We start from the raw sequence: 19,219 nt of genomic DNA on the forward strand, positions 1-19,219 counted from the left end.
GTGCAAAGGGGTCTCCTTCCACCTGGTATTCAGCCTCATTGCCTGTAGTGATTTTGGTTGCTTGAGTTTGTGCGTGTGTTGGAGGCACCCCTGGGCTACTCCCCCCCCCTTGAAGTTCCTCCACACCTCCCTGCTTCAGAGCTATGGCGTGCTACGCCGAGGAGGATAACCAGTGGGCAGAATATGATGAGTATGTAGACTATGAGCCACAAGAAGAGCATTTGGAGGAAAACTTGGTAGAGGCCCTGGATTCCCACGTCCAAGGGTCAGTGAAGACTGCACTAGTCCAGGCTCTTAAGCCTTTTGCTAAGCCCCTTCAAAATTACGGAAAGAGAAAGTTCAAATCAGCCAGGAAGGGCGGTACCTCTTCTCAGTCCTCAGCCCAAGTGTTGGCCCGAATGGCCAGGAATGTCCTGAAGGATCATGGCTCAATGGCGAACGACACGTCTGGGGATTCTTCCCCGACTCCGCCGGATTCCTCTGATTCGGAGGTGGAATCGGTGGCCCCCAGAAAGAGATCTAGGAAGGTGAAGCACGCCCAAAAGGCAGACGATGGTCAGGTACCCAGGAATCTTCTTTTTAACCCAAACAATATTGTGCATCCTAGGTCCACTGAGTGGATACCGTGCCCTGAGGTGGCACAATATGTGAGCAACAACCTGCGTCAGGGTTTCGACAATGGGGTGAGGGCCACGTTGCGTTCCGAATGCCCCAGGCCATCCTTGACAGGGAAGGTGGCTGACACACCGGATTTGGATCCCACAATGGCGGCGTTTATGCGCAAGTTTGCGAAGGATCCAAAGAAGGGGCTGGATAGAGCGTGGAGAGGTGTTCAAGACAAAATGTTGGATGTCACCGGACCCCTCACGAAGATTCTAGACGCGGCAGTGATGGCTAAGGATAGGAATTTGCCGCTGGATGTGTCGGAGGTTCTGGAATGGGCACAGCGTGCCATGTGCTTTTTAGGTAATGCGAATGTGGCCTTGTCTACAGAGCGGAGGCGCTCTTTTCTTATGAGACTTGACTCCCAGCTGGCGGAGATGGCCCCTTCCGAACCAGGTGTCCTAGCTAATGGTATGCTTTTCGGAGACAAATTTGTCAGGGAAATGGGCAAATATGTTGCCACCTTCTCCGCATTGGACAAGGCCCAGTCCAACATCAAGAGGGTTCTCCATGGTGGTGTTTTTGATAGGGCCGGACGCCCAAGAGGTCGAGGGTCCGGCCGAGGTTATGCACAGACCTCACGTGGAGCAGAGCAGAGAGGCAGAGGTAATCGACGCCCCAATTTCTACCCCTCCCGTGATAGAGGAGGTCGTGGCAAGGGGCAGAGAGGAAACTATCGTGGACAACAGGCGAACTCAGGAGACTACTCTTATTCAGGTACGACTTCTATGTCCATCAGAACATATGGTGGGGGGCAGACTGTCTCTTTTTCTCCACAGGTGGCGCCAACTCATGAGCTACCCTTGGGTGTTGCAAACTGTACAGGGTTTCCACATAGAGTTTTATGCCTCCCCGATACAGCGGCGGAGACCAGATCCACTATGTTTTTCCCAAACAGAGCAGAGTTTCATCGACGCAGAGATATGCTCCTTGATCCAGAAGGGGGCGATAGTGGAATCCTCCCCACACGAGCTAGGCTTCGTCAGCACCGTCTTTGTGGTCCCGAAGAAGGACCAAGGGTATCGACTGGTGTTGAATCTCAAGGAGTTCAATGGCTGGGTCGTGTATCGACACTTCAAAATGGAAGGGATACACCTCCTGAGAGATATACTATTGGCACAGGATTGGATGGTGCGTCTGGACTTGAAGGACGCCTATTTGGCAGTGGCCATTTATCCTCCGCACAGGCGGTTCCTGCAGTTTCAATGGCACGATCGGTGGTTCGAGTTTTCCGCCATGCCCTTTGGACTGTCGTCCGCCCCATGGTGTTTCACCAAGCTGATGAAACCCATCGTGCAGAGGTTGAGGGAACGGGGTGTTCGCCTCATTATTTACCTCGACGACATCTTGATTTTAGGTCAGTCACCGGAGGTGGTGTCGCTCCATCTGTCGTGGACGATCCACCTCCTTCAGGACTTGGGCTTCCTCCTGAACATACAGAAGTCGATCTTGCAACCTTCTCAGGTGATGGAGTTCCTGGGTTTCCAGGTGGACTCGGTGAAAGCTCAATTACTCTTGCCCCTCAAGAAGAGGATGGCGGTGAGGAAGGAGTTGAGGAGAGCGCTTGCCTCTCCGACAATCTCCTTGAGGACGTTGGCACGCCTGGTAGGGCTTCTGGCTTCTTCGATCCAGGCGATCTTTCCGGGTCCTTTGCATTACAGGGCCCTGCAGCGTTTGAAGGCCTTGCATTTGCGCAAGGGCCTGACCTATGCCCAACAGATTTCCCTTTCTGCGGAGGCACGTACGGAGATAAACTGGTGGTTAGAGCATATGGATGCATGGAACGGCAGAGCCATTTTCGCGGCCACCCCGGAGGTGGTGATAGAGTCGGATGCCAGCCGGTGGGGCTGGGGAGCACGTTGCGGCTCGGTGGAGACCGGGGGCCGGTGGTCCCGCGAAGAGCTGAGTCTCCACATCAACTGTCTGGAACTCCTGGCGGGTTCTTTTGCGATCCGCACTCTGTCCCCTCAGGGAGTTTCGTGTTGTAGTCTCCTTCGCATGGACAATGTGTCCGCGGTACGCTACATAAATCGCCTGGGAGGCACCAGGTTGCGTTTCCTAGCGGAGATAGCCAAGGACTTTTGGCATTATTGCCTGGCCCATCACATTTCGGTGACGGCGGAGTATATACCGGGATCCGCCAATGTGACGGCGGATTGGAACTCTCGATACTTGAGAGATGCCAGCGATTGGAGGTTGCACCCCCGGATCTTCAAGGCACTGGACCACAAATGGGGTCCGTGTGTGGTGGATCTGTTTGCCTCGCGGCTCAACAGACAAGTGCCCCAGTTTTACAGTTGGCGACCGGATCCGTTGGCGATCAGCTCGGACGCCTTTCTTCAGTCGTGGACGACGGGCATTCTATATGCGTTTCCTCCATTTATCATGATCCCGAGGGTTCTGGCTCAGGTTCGGAGGCAGAAGGCGGAGGTGGTATTGATCTCCCCATGCTGGAAGGCACAAGCATGGTTCCCAGAAGCGATGAGTCTCGCCTGTGCATCGCCGGTGCGGATCTCGTCGTTCCCGGATCTTCTGACGGACCCGGTGGGTCTTTACCATCCGCTGGTCCTTCAAGAGCAGTTGTCTCTTATGGCGTGGAGACTTTCCGGCGCCGTTGGCAAATGCCGGGAGTTTCGCAAGACGCTCTCTTTTTCTTATCTCAGGCATGGGCACCTTCCACTCACAAGCGATATGAGTCAGCTTGGAGACGGTGGGTCGGTTGGTGTAATGAACGACAGGGTGATCCAATGGGATCCGATATCACTGTGATAGTGAATTTTCTTTCTGAATTGGCGCGGTCAGGAATGGCTTACAGATCGGTGAATAATTTCCGGTCGGCTATTTCGGCGGGACATCCGCATGTTGAGGGCAAGCCGGTGGGGGAGCATCCCCTGGTTTGTAAAGTAGTTAGGGGGATTCGCCTGGTGAATCCACCTCAGCCACGATACACTGAACTTTGGGACGTTTCAGTGGTCCTTCGTTTTTTGACGGCCTGGCCGGCTAATGAGGGGCTGTCTCGCAAGCAGCTCTCGGCGAAGCTTACACTTTTGCTCTGTTTGATCTCGTGCAGGCGAGTATCGGATATTCGCGCCTTGGATTTGGCAGGTAGAGTATTCACTCCCTCGGGAGTTTCTTTTACGATTTCTAAACGTACTAAGACGCATACAAAATGTATTGCTTATCCTGCTTTTCCTCATCATAGTAAATTGTGTGTTGTTCAATGTCTTAAGGTATATGAGGATTGTACTAGAGAGTTTAGGACTGATTTTGGTCAATTGTTAATTTCCTTGCAGAGACCTTTCCGCCCAGTCGCCTGTGCGACTCTGGCCAGGTGGGTTACCTGGTTGCTGGACCTTGCTGGTATTGATACCTCTAAATTTGGAGCTCATTCTGTGAGGGGAGCTATGGCATCTAAGTCATTTGGGGCCGGTTCTCGGCTTCAGGATATTATGACTGCGGCAGATTGGTCATCTGAATCCACATTCAAGACATTTTATCATAAGCCTATTGTGGATGTAGCCTCAGTGGTGGTGGAGAAACTTTAAACTAGCATAATCTGAGCCTCCGTGGACTGACATAGAATGAAAAATTGTCTAGCAGACGCGACAAAGAATTTTCAATTCTATTAAGGACACGGAGGCGAGGATTATCCCACCCGGGCTTGCAAACTTGTGGATGATTTTATGATGTACTGTACCCACCCGAATGTTTATGATGGCTTGCTTGTATTTCCAGTTTGAGGAATGGCCATTACGACATATATTCTTGTTTCAGGTGATCAACAGAAGCAGACTTGAGTCGACCAGCCTATGATCTGGAATGTTTGCAGTTATGCGGAGGATGACTTCCTCGACGTTGGATGCGATGGTTGCCATGTTGGCCTCCGGTCACGTTGGACGGATGATGTATTCGCAAAGAAAGAGGAGGTCGTATTATGTGCATGGACAATTATACAGTGGACTGGATAGTGATTGGTGCAGACTGTTGGAGGGGGTTGTCCTTCCGGGGTCATGCCAGTTTAAAGTTTTTATTGGCTGCTGTTTATGTCAGTAAAGTAAAGAGAAGCATAATCCTCGCCTCCGTGTCCTTAATAGAATTGAAAATTCTTTGTCGCGTCTGCTAGACAATTTTTCATTCTCGCTGATTCCACTGCTGATACCCGAATGTGTTTATGAAATTGACACAGGAAATAATCTGCCTATTTAAAGCAAGACTTAACGCTTATTGGGCTGAGTCCCGGAATTCATTGAGGCAGAGATTGCCAAGATGTTGGACTTGGGAGTGCTTGAGAGATCTAATAGTCCTTGGGCACACCCAGTCCTGTTGGTGTGCATCACAGTTCCACAGACTTGCGCTTTTGTGTCATCTGCTGATCTCTCAGTGAAGTCGTTCAGACAGATGCACTTACAGTCCTCAAAGCTGAAAAGCTTGTGGTCGGCTCGGTGCTGCAAAGTAGTTGAGCACTTTTTATCTTACCAGTGCCAAGGAGAAAGACGCATTTTCTATGTCAGAAAGGTTATTCCATTTCTAAGTTAATGCCCTTAGCGTCAAATGTCCCTGCCACTTTTAAGAGCCTGGTGAACCATATTCTATCAGGGCGAGGCAAGTTCTGTGTGGCCTACCTGGATGACAATGCAGTGTTTTGTAATTCATTAGAGAACCACCAGAAGCTCCTAAAATAAGTATTGGCAAAGACGCATGGGGTGAAACTGACCATCAAGGCAACCAAGTGCCTGTTGGGGAACCCCGCTGTACCTCTTTCTTGTGCATCAGGTTGTTACCTGGAAGGATTGCCTGTTGGAAGCCAAGATCCAATCAGTATTGAGTGGGTGGTATCCACTACCCAGACTGAAGTGAGGTTTTCCGGGACTCATTATTTGAAAAAAGAATAAAAATGCAAGAAGCAGCCCAGGAATGTGATTTACACTGAAGACTGCCATACAGCTTTTGAGGACTGAAGAAAACACTGCACTTTGCAGTGCACCTATATTGAAAACCCCTAACTAAAGTGAAAACTTTACAGTACAGACGCATACCTCAGACAAGGGAGTTGGAGCAGTACTGGTTCAACTTGATGGAAAGGGCATTCAGTAGCTTTTATCAATTGTTTGATTCCTACCCAAGGAGCAGACCTGGGAGGCCATTGAGTAGGAGTTATTTTCTATTGTGTGGGCTTTTAGAAGGTTCCAGACATCTGTTTATTACTAAGTTTGTGGTCCAGACAGATCCCGTTGTTTTTCAGATTTAGCAAAGGAGCTTTGTTTAAAAAAAAGCCACAAGATAGGTCTGAGGGCAGAGTACTTTCCAGGGCAAGAGAATGTTAATGTTAATATGCAAATCGATGCATTTATTGATTAATGGAAAATACGTCCATATTAACAGAATCGTCCTGCCACATCAACCCTGACTCGGAAATATGTAGTCAAGCAATGGGATTGTTGATTAACGGGTCACAGGTGGGACAGTGTGTAGCTGTCAGGCAAATGCTCAGGCAGGTAACTCTGGATCAATCCCACAGATGGGTGCAGCAGCATTACAAGTGACAACGGAGACTTCCCCAATGAAGCACACCTGGCCGGAGGGGTATGCACGCTCTAAAAGCCATAAAAAGTCAGATGAGACATGAGTTAGGAACACACAGCCAATCAGGCTCAGCATGCACAGTGATCACACATTCCCCGTGCCGGCCATCTGGACACTTTATCCACAGGTGACATTGTGTCCACGAAAGGGCGAGACCCACCTGGAGTAACCATTAGACAATTAATGTATAACTCCAAAGGCAGTACCCAACATTCCTCACCATATACGGTACAATGGAAACTTTTATAACCCATCATGTTTTGTGTAAAAGAAGGACACATACTGATTGTAAATTTAGACAGTCCTCCGACCATGTGCCTGTAACTGTTCTCCCGGCCATAATGTTTAATGAAACAAACTTCCTGTTTTGCCAAACGCCTCTTGTCTTATGTTTTTTTTAAAGGATTTCTAAAACAAGTAACATTTTCCCAGATTAGAATTTGAGAGATCTAAAAGATTTAAGAGATTGGAAGCTAGATCAGATTTGTTTCAAGATGATAGACTTGGTATGTAATCTTCTAGAAGTGGATGTTTTTTCAAACAGGTTAACGCTTCAAATATAACGACATTTCAGTTGGATTCCTGATCTGGGTTTAGTAGCAGTGGATATATTCCAGCCGAGTTGGCTAGGAATACTAGCTTATACGTTTCTCCTGTTTGCAGTGGTTCAGAAGGTTCTGCTGAAAGTGAGGCGAGAAGTTTGGAAATATTTTAAGTACAATTTGAGGGGAGCTATGGCAAGCAAAGCTGTATAGTGTGGTGGGAGATTGGAGGCGATATGAAGGCAGCTGATTGGTGTAATGCTAATGTTTTTTAAGGGATTATTTTAGACCAGCTAAGCATATCGTGCATGTGGTGTTAAATGCATAATGATAGCCGCTGGTCTTGTAATTAAATGAGGTTCTCCAATTGACATGGAGAGAATCAGGATTTCATTAGCTACACAGAGGCTAGCATTATCCCTTCCACCTCTCTTTAGTTTTTGTGTGTTTAGGCATTAAAACGTGTGTGTATATATATATATATATATATATATATATAAAGAGATGTGGGCAAAACTGCTAGCAGCCGGCAAAAAAGCGATATTCAAGGGACTTCTGGGGCATCGTAAATAAACTAAGCAATGCAGACCTAACATGTCAGGACCCAGGCATTAGTAAACAAAGCTGGGAATCCCACGTAAAAAATCTCTATCGAAAAAGACAATCGACAGACAATCTATCAATCCACCCCGATACAGAGAGGTTCGACAATCTGGAGATTGAGCCGGAATTGTTTTCCTGCGACAGAGTTAAAAGGTGCATTAACCATCTCAAATCCGAAGGCGCTCCACGGCCCAATGGCATCCCCAACGCAGTATACAAACATAACGCTGAGTTTTGGGCACTCCATCTTTCCGCCTTGTTTAATCAAGTCTTTGCCTGCAAGAAGCAGCCACCATCGTGGAATGGTAACATCCCCCACCCAATCTTCAAGAAGGGTGACAGGAGATCCCCACGGAATTACCGGTTGATATCTTTAATTGATGTGGAAGCTAAATTATATGCTTCTTGTATTTTGGAGGTGATCCAGGAATGGGTAGATACCAACAACCTAATTCCAAGTTATCAGACTGGCTTCAGAAAAGGGACAGGGACCATAACAAATCTCGCAGTCCTAGCCCTCTTGATGGAAAGAGCCAAATCGAATAACAAACGGTTATATGGCTGCTTCATTGTCATTAGAGCGGCTTTTGACCGAGTCAGTAGGGGGAGGCTTTGGGAAAAACTCAATGAGTGGGGGCTTCCAAAAAATGTCCTCCACGCTGTTATGCTCCTTTATACAGATACCTGGGCAAGGGTCAAACAAGGGCACGGTTCAAGCCTCACGTCTAAAATTCCAACGGAGGACGGACTGAAACAGGGCTGTGTCCTGGCCCCATGTTTATTTAACCTATACCTGGCCGACCTAGGAAAAAAACTCAGCCAAATCGTAAGTCACGCTCCGAAGCTTGGTAACACCCCAATGCCAATCATCCAGTTTGCTGATGACATTGTTCTCTTAAGCGGAACCCCAATTGGTCTGCAAAGGCTGATAAATGCCCTATATCTCTATCTGAACGAAGAACATCTGGAATTAAATAGAGAAAAGACAAAAGTAATACGTCTTATAGAGCGAAAGCCTATTAAATTTAGCTGGACATTTAACCATCTAGCCATTGGGGTACAGCCACACTACCGGTATTTGGGGGTCACCCTAGGCAACGACAACTCAAAAAAAGAACACTCTGCGGTGTTAAAAGCCAAATCCCAGACGCTAATTTTCGGATATAGGCGACTCCTCCAAAAACTGGGTGGTCCAAACTACACTCATCTTTTAAAAGTAATGGGCGCTCAGATTTTACCTACATTATCGTACGGTCTTGTTACATGGCTTGGAGGGGAGGCTGGTTTATTAAACACCCTACAAACTAAAATCTACAAAGTTGTATTCAAACTACCGAAATGTGCCTCGCCAGCCCAGGTGCGACTAAAATTTGGTCTTCAAAATCAAATCTATAGGTCCAAGTCAAGGTTTGTTAAATTCTGCCACAAACTCCGTGCAGCTGATCCAGACTCATTAAACCATCTCTGTTGGCAGGAAATCAATTTCGACTCCACCCAACCCTGGGCCACCCACCTGCAGACTTGACTTTCAGACCTTGGTTTGCACGAAGCATGGAGCAAAAAAATTGAGCAGGCTAGTTTTCGCAAAATTGCAAACTCAAATGCCAAAATAAAGTCATTATTGGAAGATAAACAAACATTGACCCATCGACGCCATGCCTGGACAGTCATTTCTTCCTATTCACGTCAACAACCCCAGGCATACTTGGCAACTCATTTCAGCCAACACCTAAAAAAGATCCTTATTGATTTCCGTATGGGCCTTCACGAATCCAAGGATCTAAGCCTCTCTTGGAAACCCCATGACACTTGCTTAAAATGCAGACTCTGTGGTTACCAAAACGAATCTTTAATTCATCTGTTCTGTGTGTGCCCGGCCCTCATGGCGGCTAGAAGAATTTTTTTTACGGGATATCCTAATCAAACTGAATATAAGAACATGTCGCCAAGCGGTTATATTCTGGCTGGGAGGTTCATCACCAATTCTGACTTGCAGGGGTCTTAAATTTATGATAGAGACTGGGAAGCAGCTGCAGGTCCGTGTATGATCTTTTAAAACATTGCCTGAGGCTCACTCTTTATGTATTATCCCCCACGCTCATTCTATAAAACTCCACGTTGTTAGTGGGGAGGTTCGTCGTAGAGCTCAAGTTTTAACTGGTTTTACCTTTGATAACAATTGTTGCTTTTGATTTTTTATGCAAAGTGTATTGCGGACATTCGCTAATTGTATTTTTTTCTAATTGTAAGGATTTTTATTAATTCAACAATAAATAAATTCTGATTATATATATATTATAAGGAGGTTTATGTGTTATTATTAGATGTTTCCTCTTTGACAGGATGTTGGATGTGTTAATATTCTTGTACTGTTCAAGTTATCTTTTTGTCAACAGATACTCAATCTTGAAGTATTGGTGAAGAACATTTGGAGTCCACTCTTATGTGGAAGAATTAAGAAGAAATAGTCTTTTTGAGGTTTTTTTTCAGATTTAAAAGAGAATAAACATTCTGAGTGGAGTGTATTTATGGGTCATGGAACTTCTATTTCTAGATTGTTGTGTTAGTGGTGTAATGTGGTCCTTAAAGCTGCTGCAGGAGTTGCATTAAAAGATGTTGATGCACAATGCTAGTATGTATATTTAATGAAATCTTGATTCTCTCTTCATTTCAATTGGAGCATCGTAATTTGTTGTGCATAAGCGCCCAGCTCTATGACACTGCCCTGAAGTGTACCCGCAGACTGTGCCACTGTGATCCTGAAGCGGCCTGCACTGTGTCACTGCCATCTGAAGCTGAATGTGCCATTGTGAATTTGAACATTGTGCCTGCGCAGACCATGTTATTGCAAATCTTAAAAGTTGTGGACGACCCGGACTGCACCGCTTGAGGTACTGGGTTTTTCAGAACCGGTACCGAACCGGTAACCCAGTGGTGTCAGGGAACACACCCAAAGACCTCGAGTACTTTCCTGATTCAGACCACAGAAACTCAGAGTCTTCTAGGTGAAGTCAAGGATCGATTTTATTGGCTGCAACCAAGTAACAGGCGTCCTAGAAGTACAACAACACGGGATGTATATTCTCAGGAGACTGCTCAATCTTACAGAGCCAGGCTTCTCTTTTTATACAAAATATTGTGCTTCAGGCAAACATTCTTGGATTTACAGTATACCATTCACATATTTCCACTACAAAGGAAAAGCAGAGTCATGATGACAAGCCCACATTTCTGTTTGTCCAGCCCACAACAAATTACCCGGCAAGGCCCAACATTTCCATCAGATATCTGTGGACCCCCAATAAAAACGGGCACCTCCCCATCATAAAGCAAGTGAGAGAGAAAAGAGCAGGGACAGGTGTGAGCAAGATTCGGCAGGGTGTGTGTGCGATGAAAAGGGTTTATGGCCTGTTGTGCCTTGATGCTATCTCGTTCGGCCACTGGGAGAGGAACTGACCAAACAGGTTTGGCCTGGGGCAATGGTTCCAGCTTGCCCAGGTCAGAGAAAAGTCAATTAAGGTGTACGTGACCTTTGGAATCGAATTTGGCTTAATTCGTCTGCCTATGTGAGGGCAACTCACAAAATGGCTGCAGTACACAAAATGGAAGTCAAGGGTTCAGGACAAAATGATGATTTCGAGGTGAAATAGTCACTCGAATATGACGAAAATGCTTATACATAGTGTACTAGCCATTCTCGGTCTTTTGATATAAAAATCGTCATGCTACGACAAAGTTTTATTCACGAGTCCAGAATTTTCAGAACTACATGCTTTGATGACTTCCTGGACCGTGCCTCTGTCCCATTTCTGTGAGCGGAGTAGGAGCTGTACAACTGCCAAAGCGGCCCCATGACTATCCAAAGCCCAGAAGCAGTCCGGAGACCATCAGCAATACAGTAGCCTGTCTGCCTGAAGGACTCCAGGTGGAAGTATTAACAGCCAGTGCCTTTCCCCCTAGAGGAGGAAGAGGGAACCATGTGCTAGCTGTGGTTTTAGGCTTCGATTGGCAGTCTGAAAGAGCTTGCATTTGTGAGATTTGTACACTGGGACTGACACCGTTAACCGTTAACTTATATGCCCCTGTGATGAGACATCTTTTCAATCCAACATTCACTGCACCTTATATTGTACTCTATATCTAGATCCAAGGCGACAAATATTAAGGCCTCTTTTGTTAAAATGGGGAATAAGAAAATCGAGAGAAGCATATAACAAATTGCGGTCCCTGGAAGATCATTTCATAATCAGTACTGTAATAATGTACTTAAAAGCAATAATGAAAATAAGACGGACCATTTCCCCCGATTAATTTGCATATTACTGATGTTGTCCCTTTTTAGTTTCATCTATCTGCTCCAATTGAATGTTCTACCCCACTTTGTTTTAAAAATATTGTACATATGGATTTTATAATATTGGTTCTTTCTTCTTGTTTATTGTAACCAGTATGAACCTTTTATGATTGTGATTATTTTGTACGCTTTTATGAATTGTTTTTACTTTTTGGACTGGGTACACAGACTATAAAGATGGGGAAGCACCGCACTCCTCTCTTGAACCTACTATAACACATCCAACCTAGAGTTTGGAAGAGAAAGGGAAGGGTGTTGGTGGGAGAGCTGGAATAAAGAGAGACAAGACCTCCTTGGCAAGGTTTAATCACAAGGGCCGGTAGATCAGTCCCCTCCGTAGAGCTAAAAGGTGAACACAAAATACTGCTCAAAGGCAGCTCTTTATGTACTCACAAAAATGCTGATTATCTTAAAAAGCAATAACAAGTCAGAAAAAATATGAGTCAAAAATATGCTTTCATATAAAATCACATCACCTGTGTCCTTAAACTCCTGTTCTCTTCTCTTGGTTCCCCTTATTGTAATCTTAACAGAGCTTTGAGGAAACATTAACCTTCTTTCCCCGAGTATGTAAGTGTTTATTGCTCTGGTCCCAAGACTTCTTTTGTGACTCTGTATACTCGACTAAAGTTACCCTTGACCACATATTTCTTACGTCACATATCTATTGATAGTGAGAATAGAATACATGCTGGTGCGCTGTGATTGTAAACATGTTTTCCCATTTGACTAAAACTTGCTGATATTGTGTTCTGCTTACTGGTAAACTCTAACCTACTTTACGTCTTGGTGACGCTTAGGCTTGTACTGCTCTTTAACTACATGTAGGTCTGCATCGCTCTCTACTGATGTCTGTGGTGGTGAGATTTCATCACATTTTATACTTTCCTTAACATTCCACTATCTACGTTCTCTAATCCTGGACCTGCACTTGGCATCAAGTGATCTGTATTACTCTTAGCATCTACTATTTGTGTAGGTTGCCTGACTATGAACATTCTCCCCACCTTTGCGCTCCTCCTCTTACAGCAAACTATAGCTAATTGAAAAACACATTTCAAAAGCAATAGCATGATAAATGGTAATGAAGCTTTAAATAGACCCGGCATCCAGAACTGTAGCCAATCGAGCCAACCCTTAAACCATTCGTCTAGTGCACTTCCTTCATCCACCGTTTTTTTTGTAAGTTATGCTAAGTTTGTATGGCCTCTGACAATGTTCCTTTGTCCGCATCATTTGCAGGGATAAACATACAACAAGCAGTCTCTATCTTGGAACATACTCTTCCTTTCATGGCTGTCATAAGATCAAGTACATAACTGTGCTGCATGATCATCATTCTCATGGCATGCAGCTTTTCATTTATGGCATTGAATCTGCCCTTTGCGGCGTTGATCACCTTCATTAGTTCCCATCTAGTTATTAGCAACCATCAAGATGTTGCTTTTGCCTGAACAAACAGAAGAATACTTCCAAAGAACAGCTGAGCGTCATTAAGAAGTTTGTGCTCTTGGGGAGCATCTTCCCACGTGTTAGTGCCATAATATTCTGCAGCTCTTCGGTGATGGTGCGACTAGATCGTTGGACGGCTCATGGGGTGGTTGTGTAACCTGGAGATACTTATTCCCGGAATGACCAAGACTGGTGTGTACAAAGTAACCAAAAGACAGAGGCCATTCCACGTAGATGGCAACTGGGTGTATAGCAAATCTCCACACTGTCAATAATAGTCCATGAGGCTGGAGGTCGGCGTAGTCTATTGTGGTATTGCAATTGGTATTTTTCCCTACATTGATGGTGCCATTCTCTTTGAGACATAAAAAAACCAATCTTAATCTTATGACTGTTTGGTGGCTTACTGCACCATCCATCCAAGTGTATTGCGCAATATTATTGTGGGAGTCATACTTTGTGGCAATATCTCTCAAATGTGCTACCCTAACATATGCCGGCTGCATTTGGGCCATAATCCTACAGAGGTAAACGTGTAAGAGACATAGGGGTACTTCTTTAGTTGAATATAATCTATCTGACCCTGTGGTATGGGATATCAATGTGCAAACAAAGCCTTATTCATTAGTGCTTTCTAATACTGACGTGTTGTTACCATGTTATTTAACAAGCTAGTATGAATATTTTGAGACACATTGGTATGTGTAGATTTTTTTCTCTTCAGGTCTGTGACATAGTCATTAGAGCTTAAGCATGCGTCGCTATAGAAGTGCAACAGAAATAGAAGCATAAAAGACAAAAATACATAACTTTCCATTTGCAGAATCGAGAAATTAAATTGTCACAAAGCCGTATAGAAGTGCAACAGAAATAGAAGCATAAAAGACAAAAGTACATAACTTTCCATTTGCAGAATCGAGAAATTTAATTGTCACAAAGCAGAAGTGGAGTTTTTGTTAGTTTTGTTTTACAATTGCAATCATCTCAGCCCCCCCCCCCCGTTTCCCTTTTATCTAGCTGGTGGTTCTTGGTGTGAGGAGTGGTCCATCCGGACATCCGATAGGTGAATCTATGGCTTCCTGCCATCCGCTTACTCGTATGGCTGTAGGGGTGCTAATTGTTACTGAAAAAGGCGAGTAGAACTTGGGAACTTCCTATCTCCAGACACTTTTTTTTTTTTTTACCCACCATCTCCTATTTGCACGGCTTGGAGGTCTACGTCAGGAGGCACGCTTCTCCTTTCCTCTGGTTGCCTGTTTGGCAATGAACTTTGCAGACTTTTTTAATTCCGAGAGATACATTTGCATTTCATCATTCAGAATTTCAGACTTTTTGCCTGCACCTTACATCTAGTGGCAGGTATTTGCGTGTTCATGAGTCTTCCTAGCACTGTCTAATGGGTAATTAGGAGGTGGTCGGAACTGGGTGGGTTTCTAAGGGAAAATAGTGTGATTGCATAAAAATGATTGTATTGTTTATCAATGTAGTGCATACGTTGCTTACCTTGTTCTTCAGCAAGCCATTAGGCACTCAATTATTCCATTACTTTTGGGGTGATAAACAGAAGATAGTTTGTTTTAGCCCCAGCATTGCTGTGAAGATGAAATTGGCAAAGTGTGTGCCGTTATCGGATTTTATCCTTTTGAGAATTCCCCAGCAGGGAGACACCTTAAAGATAGTAGCAGCAGACTTGGCATCACAGTGGACACCGGGTCCTACGGCAATCGACAGGGAAAAAGAGCAAACCACAACTATGAGGGAGCGATAGTTGTTACATTGATCAATCATATCATGAAATCAATATGAAGAGCCTTAAAGGGACCTTTTGTGCATGGTTTGGCGGATGTTATTACTTTCAATTATTGACAAATAGTACAATAATGAATGTACATAGTAAGCATATCATGCAGGTTGGGAACAAACCAATCTATCTGTAAAGACAAATGATCCCTTGAGATTCGAGCCGGTAAGTGCAATTGATCTAGGGCTATCATGAATAAGGGCTGAGGCATCACTGGTTTACTTGTGGATATTTATAGATTCAATCATCCCCTGACTGGGAGCACCCTCTAGCTCCCATAATTGTTTCTCATGCAGTGGGGCAACTTCCTGTAGTTCTCGAAGATGTAAACGTGCTGGCTCAGCATAATGAGGTGTAATAATATCTATGGTAGTGTTTGACTTGGGCTCATGCAGCGAGGCGACCTGGGCCACTAAGACTAGGATATATTATGAAGCTAATGGTACGAATGGGGATGTGTGCCTAGCTGCATCTTTAGCTGCCTAATCTGCTAATTCATTTCTATTTGAAACAAAGTCCTGTCTATTCGTGTGTGCCGTACACTTCACAACTGCCACTGCTTGTGGTAAGGCAAGTTCCTCCATTAAGGCCTCTAGGAGATTCCTATTCATGACAGGGCTCCCATCTGATTTGAGGTAGCGCCTTCTGCTCCATCTCATGATGCTTGAATGTACTGTAGTAGTTACATAGACCAAATCTGAATAGATCGTGATAACCTTTCCTATTCCTTGCTTAAGGGCCCCTATATGGGCTATCAGTTCTGTTGCTTGTACAGAATAAAGTGTTGACAGTGTTAGCTGCTCAACTACGTGAAATGTGTCTGAGGAATCGTTGTGCTGTTCTCTAACCATATACTCCTTCATTGATTGGAAGCAGGTGGAGCAAGCCGAGAGCCGAGCGAGGAGCAAGGTGCAAGCTGAGACCGCGGACGCCTCAGACCGAAGCAGACTCCAGCCGGGGAAGAAGCCGGGGGCCAGCTGACACAACAACAACAACGCAGCCAGCAGCCTGCATGCTACACCGCTGCCGAGGCAAGGCAGACACCGGGTGTCAGCAAATGCCACGGCCGCAGCCGGAAAACACACAGTAAACAGAGCCGCAACCTGTCCGAGAGGATGCTGGGAGCCGCCGGGGGTGCTAACGGAGGAGCTCCGCACTCGCTCCCATTCTTCCAAACGCTTCCCCCGAGCCCGCACCCCGCCCCGCACCCCGTACCCCCCGTGCCACATCAGTTCAGTGCCGGGTGCTGAGTTGCACAGCCGGGCCGATGGGCAGTGTGGGCTGCGGCAAGCAGTGACTTACAAGCAGTGGTTAACAAAGGAGCCACAGAGTGGGACCCAGCGAGACCCAAGCAAGCCTTGCTGCAGAGCTGCAGAGAGGCTGGGCAGGGTGAGTACCTGCCTAGTGGGGGTTTAGGAGCGCTGGGCGCAGTGTGCCGCCTACGCCTCCCCCACATGCCACAGCAAAAGAGGAAAGGAGACACAACGGTGAGTAGAGGAGACAAGTGGCGGAAGTGTACTGGGAGCCCGCTGAGAACAAGGAGCCAGGAGCTAGGGGCCCAGATCGCCAGAGAGCCAGAGTACCCAGAGCTCTGAGTGCCCGAGAGAGTCTGAGGGAGCCTGCGTACCAAGCAAAGGAAGGCCGCCTGGGGCAACGTGGTAAGGAGAGGCAAGTGTGCATTTTAATTCTTGTTATCTTGGGGTGCACACACATGACTTGTATGATTGGCCACACCCTTTCTCCCCCCCCCCTCCCCGATAGTCCACCCGATAGCTAGCAGGGGCCGCCCGCACAGCTACATACAGCCACCCACTCTCTACATCTGCCTACACCTGTCAACATCAGTCTACTCCGTTTGCTTCCCCCCCAACTACGACAAGTTCCTGCCTTAGCCCACGCTCGTCCCCTTTGAAGACAGTTACAAATCAGTACGACCATATCCTCAAGACAGGGTCCAAAGGAACTAAAGGAGTGCAAGATCTCGACCGGGGAAATGAGATCGGGGAAAATGCGCCAACCTGCGGAGAGTAAAAAATCCACCAAAAAAAACGAGAAAGCCAACTTTGGAAGCCGAAAAGCCACCGGAAACAGGGTCAGAATCAAATTCCAGGGAGAGGTTGGTATCGGCACCAACCCCCGAGTTAACATCAGACTCCCGACGGAAACCCGGTCTCCTAAAATTCTTTTACCTTAAGGACCCAATGGCGACGATCTACGCACCAACTGCGGAGGCTTCCAAACTACCAAGCCCCATTGTGCCATTAAACATGCCAAGCACCAAACCAGAGTGTCTAACCCCTCCGTTGTGTTCGGGCCCCTCACTCCAAGGCAAACTAGCGTTGGCAACCGCACAGGCGCACCGTCCTAATACTCCCGCAGCTATAAACGAAATCAAGGGAGGCAGAGCTGTAAAGGACATTTCAGAAAATTGCCCCGCAAAGGACATCAGTAAAAGTGCGATATTTGCGGAGCTAGTCGAAGTCAGTGACCACGCAATAGCAACCGAGGACGTCCAGGAGGGTAATATAGGTCACAAAAATCCATCCACTATTAGAGGGCAAGAAGGGGACTCATGGCTAAAACCCCTCTTCCTATCAAACGACTCCCAACTCGAGGAACTTACCGAGAGGATTACAAAGTACATCGACTCACAAGGGAGAGCACCTCGAGTAGAACACTGCTTTGGCGATCAACATCTGAGTCCGGGTATGCTGGTCTCAACACCCCGCGGCCCGAGCCAAAAAGAGACCAACAAAAAGCATGCATAAACGACACCATGTTTGTGCTGGCAAACCAACCACACCACCGCCGTTCTGCGCCAATCACAATTTCATCGAGGAGTACGTCGGACCTAGAACCTAAGGACCTGAGCAAAATCGAAAAAGACGAGCCCTCTATGCCATGGACCCAATCTCTGTTAAGCACTCTAGAGCAAGCAATAAGGGTGCTGAACTACCAATCCAATAAAATGGAAGTCCAAATTGACCTTATTACACTAATGGCCGGGCACATCTCGGGCATAAACGCAAAACTGGACTCCCTATCAATGCTCTTATCAACTCAAGGGAATTTAGAGCCCAACACAAGCGGGAGTTGTAGGAGAGTAGGGTATGCTATCCTATGGTCACCCCAAATTTTTGCTTTTTGCTTCACTGGTTTATGACATAATGTGGCTGTGGGCCTGCTAATCAGACCCACAGCCTGCTGTTCTCTCTCTAAATTAATGCCAATGCACACTAGGTGCATTACGAATTGGAACTGGTTCACCTTATTGGCCCCTGTAACAGTGTACCCCAGGTACCCAGGGCATAGGTGCTTCCAAGGCCTACCAGGGGCTGCAGCATGTATTATGCCACCCCTGGCCTCCATATTTGACACAACTGGCTGATCACTCAGCTGGGGTAAGTCGGTGTAATCACCCCTTACATAGGTATAGTATGTCTATATCTAACCTAAAATGGACACATATGTTCCTATCAGCCACTCCTATGGAAGGCCTCATCAATCCTGGAGGCAGAGTGCTTGGAAATATGTGAGATGGTGCTCTAGCATGAGCTGAGCCTGTCTTCAGCTTTCGGAACCACGTCCTTTAGCTGTTCCATGATACTGCCATACCATATACTCTTAAGTGCATTATGAACCTCGCGGTTAAATGCTATCTTTGGTTTGGCTTTATCAAAACATGTCGAGTAAGGTGTCATACGAATTGGAATACTACCCCCTTGCCAGTTCTGGCGACGGGGGTAGCATTCCACCCTTCTAGAGGGACACGACATGTACATAACCTGAAACCCGGGTAAAGTTAAACATGAGCCTCAGCATCACAAAATGGATGCTGCCACCACAGACACAAGTCTGACCTCCTGCTGCTGGGAGTCCTTCCAGCGAGGGAGGCTTGGAAAAAGGGTTTCCTGCCTTGGGAGGTGCTAGCACCACCCCAGACAGGATTTTGTGTATTGGGTAGGACAGGGCTGAATAGAATGAGACATGCCTGAGGCACACAAGGTGTCCCTGTGCATAAGCCAGTCCAAACCGGTGCTGGGGCTTCCCAGCCCCAGTCTTGGCGCGGAGATGGACAAAGGAAAGGGGGTGTAGCCACCCCCCCTTCCTGGTCCCACCCAGAGGAGGGACCTAGCAGGTAATCCGGCCCCTAGATTTGGAATAAAAGTAGGAGCTGTGTCCCGAGACTTCAGATCATCCTGAACTTGACTTGAAACTAAG

General features: G+C 46.4%; 1 protein-coding gene across 2 annotated transcripts in view; it reads right to left on the minus strand.

Moving 5' to 3' along the window:
- UBA6 (ubiquitin like modifier activating enzyme 6) overlaps window positions 1-19,219 on the minus strand; it is a 1,111,768-nt gene that overhangs the window by 1,063,178 nt on the left and 29,371 nt on the right. Inside the window, exon 1 of one of the 2 annotated variants that reach the window (XM_078676254.1) lies at window positions 14,701-14,718. The exons of the other annotated variant lie outside the window; for it this stretch is intronic. The gene's annotated coding sequence lies outside the window, so the exon portion shown is untranslated. Of the gene's footprint in view, window positions 1-14,700; window positions 14,719-19,219 lie in introns of those variants that run through there. 2 annotated transcript variants of the gene reach the window in all.

The sequence above is a fragment of the Lissotriton helveticus genome, chromosome 2_1, assembly GCF_964261635.1.
Source record: "Lissotriton helveticus chromosome 2_1, aLisHel1.1, whole genome shotgun sequence".
NCBI classification, from domain to species: domain Eukaryota; kingdom Metazoa; phylum Chordata; class Amphibia; order Caudata; family Salamandridae; genus Lissotriton; species Lissotriton helveticus.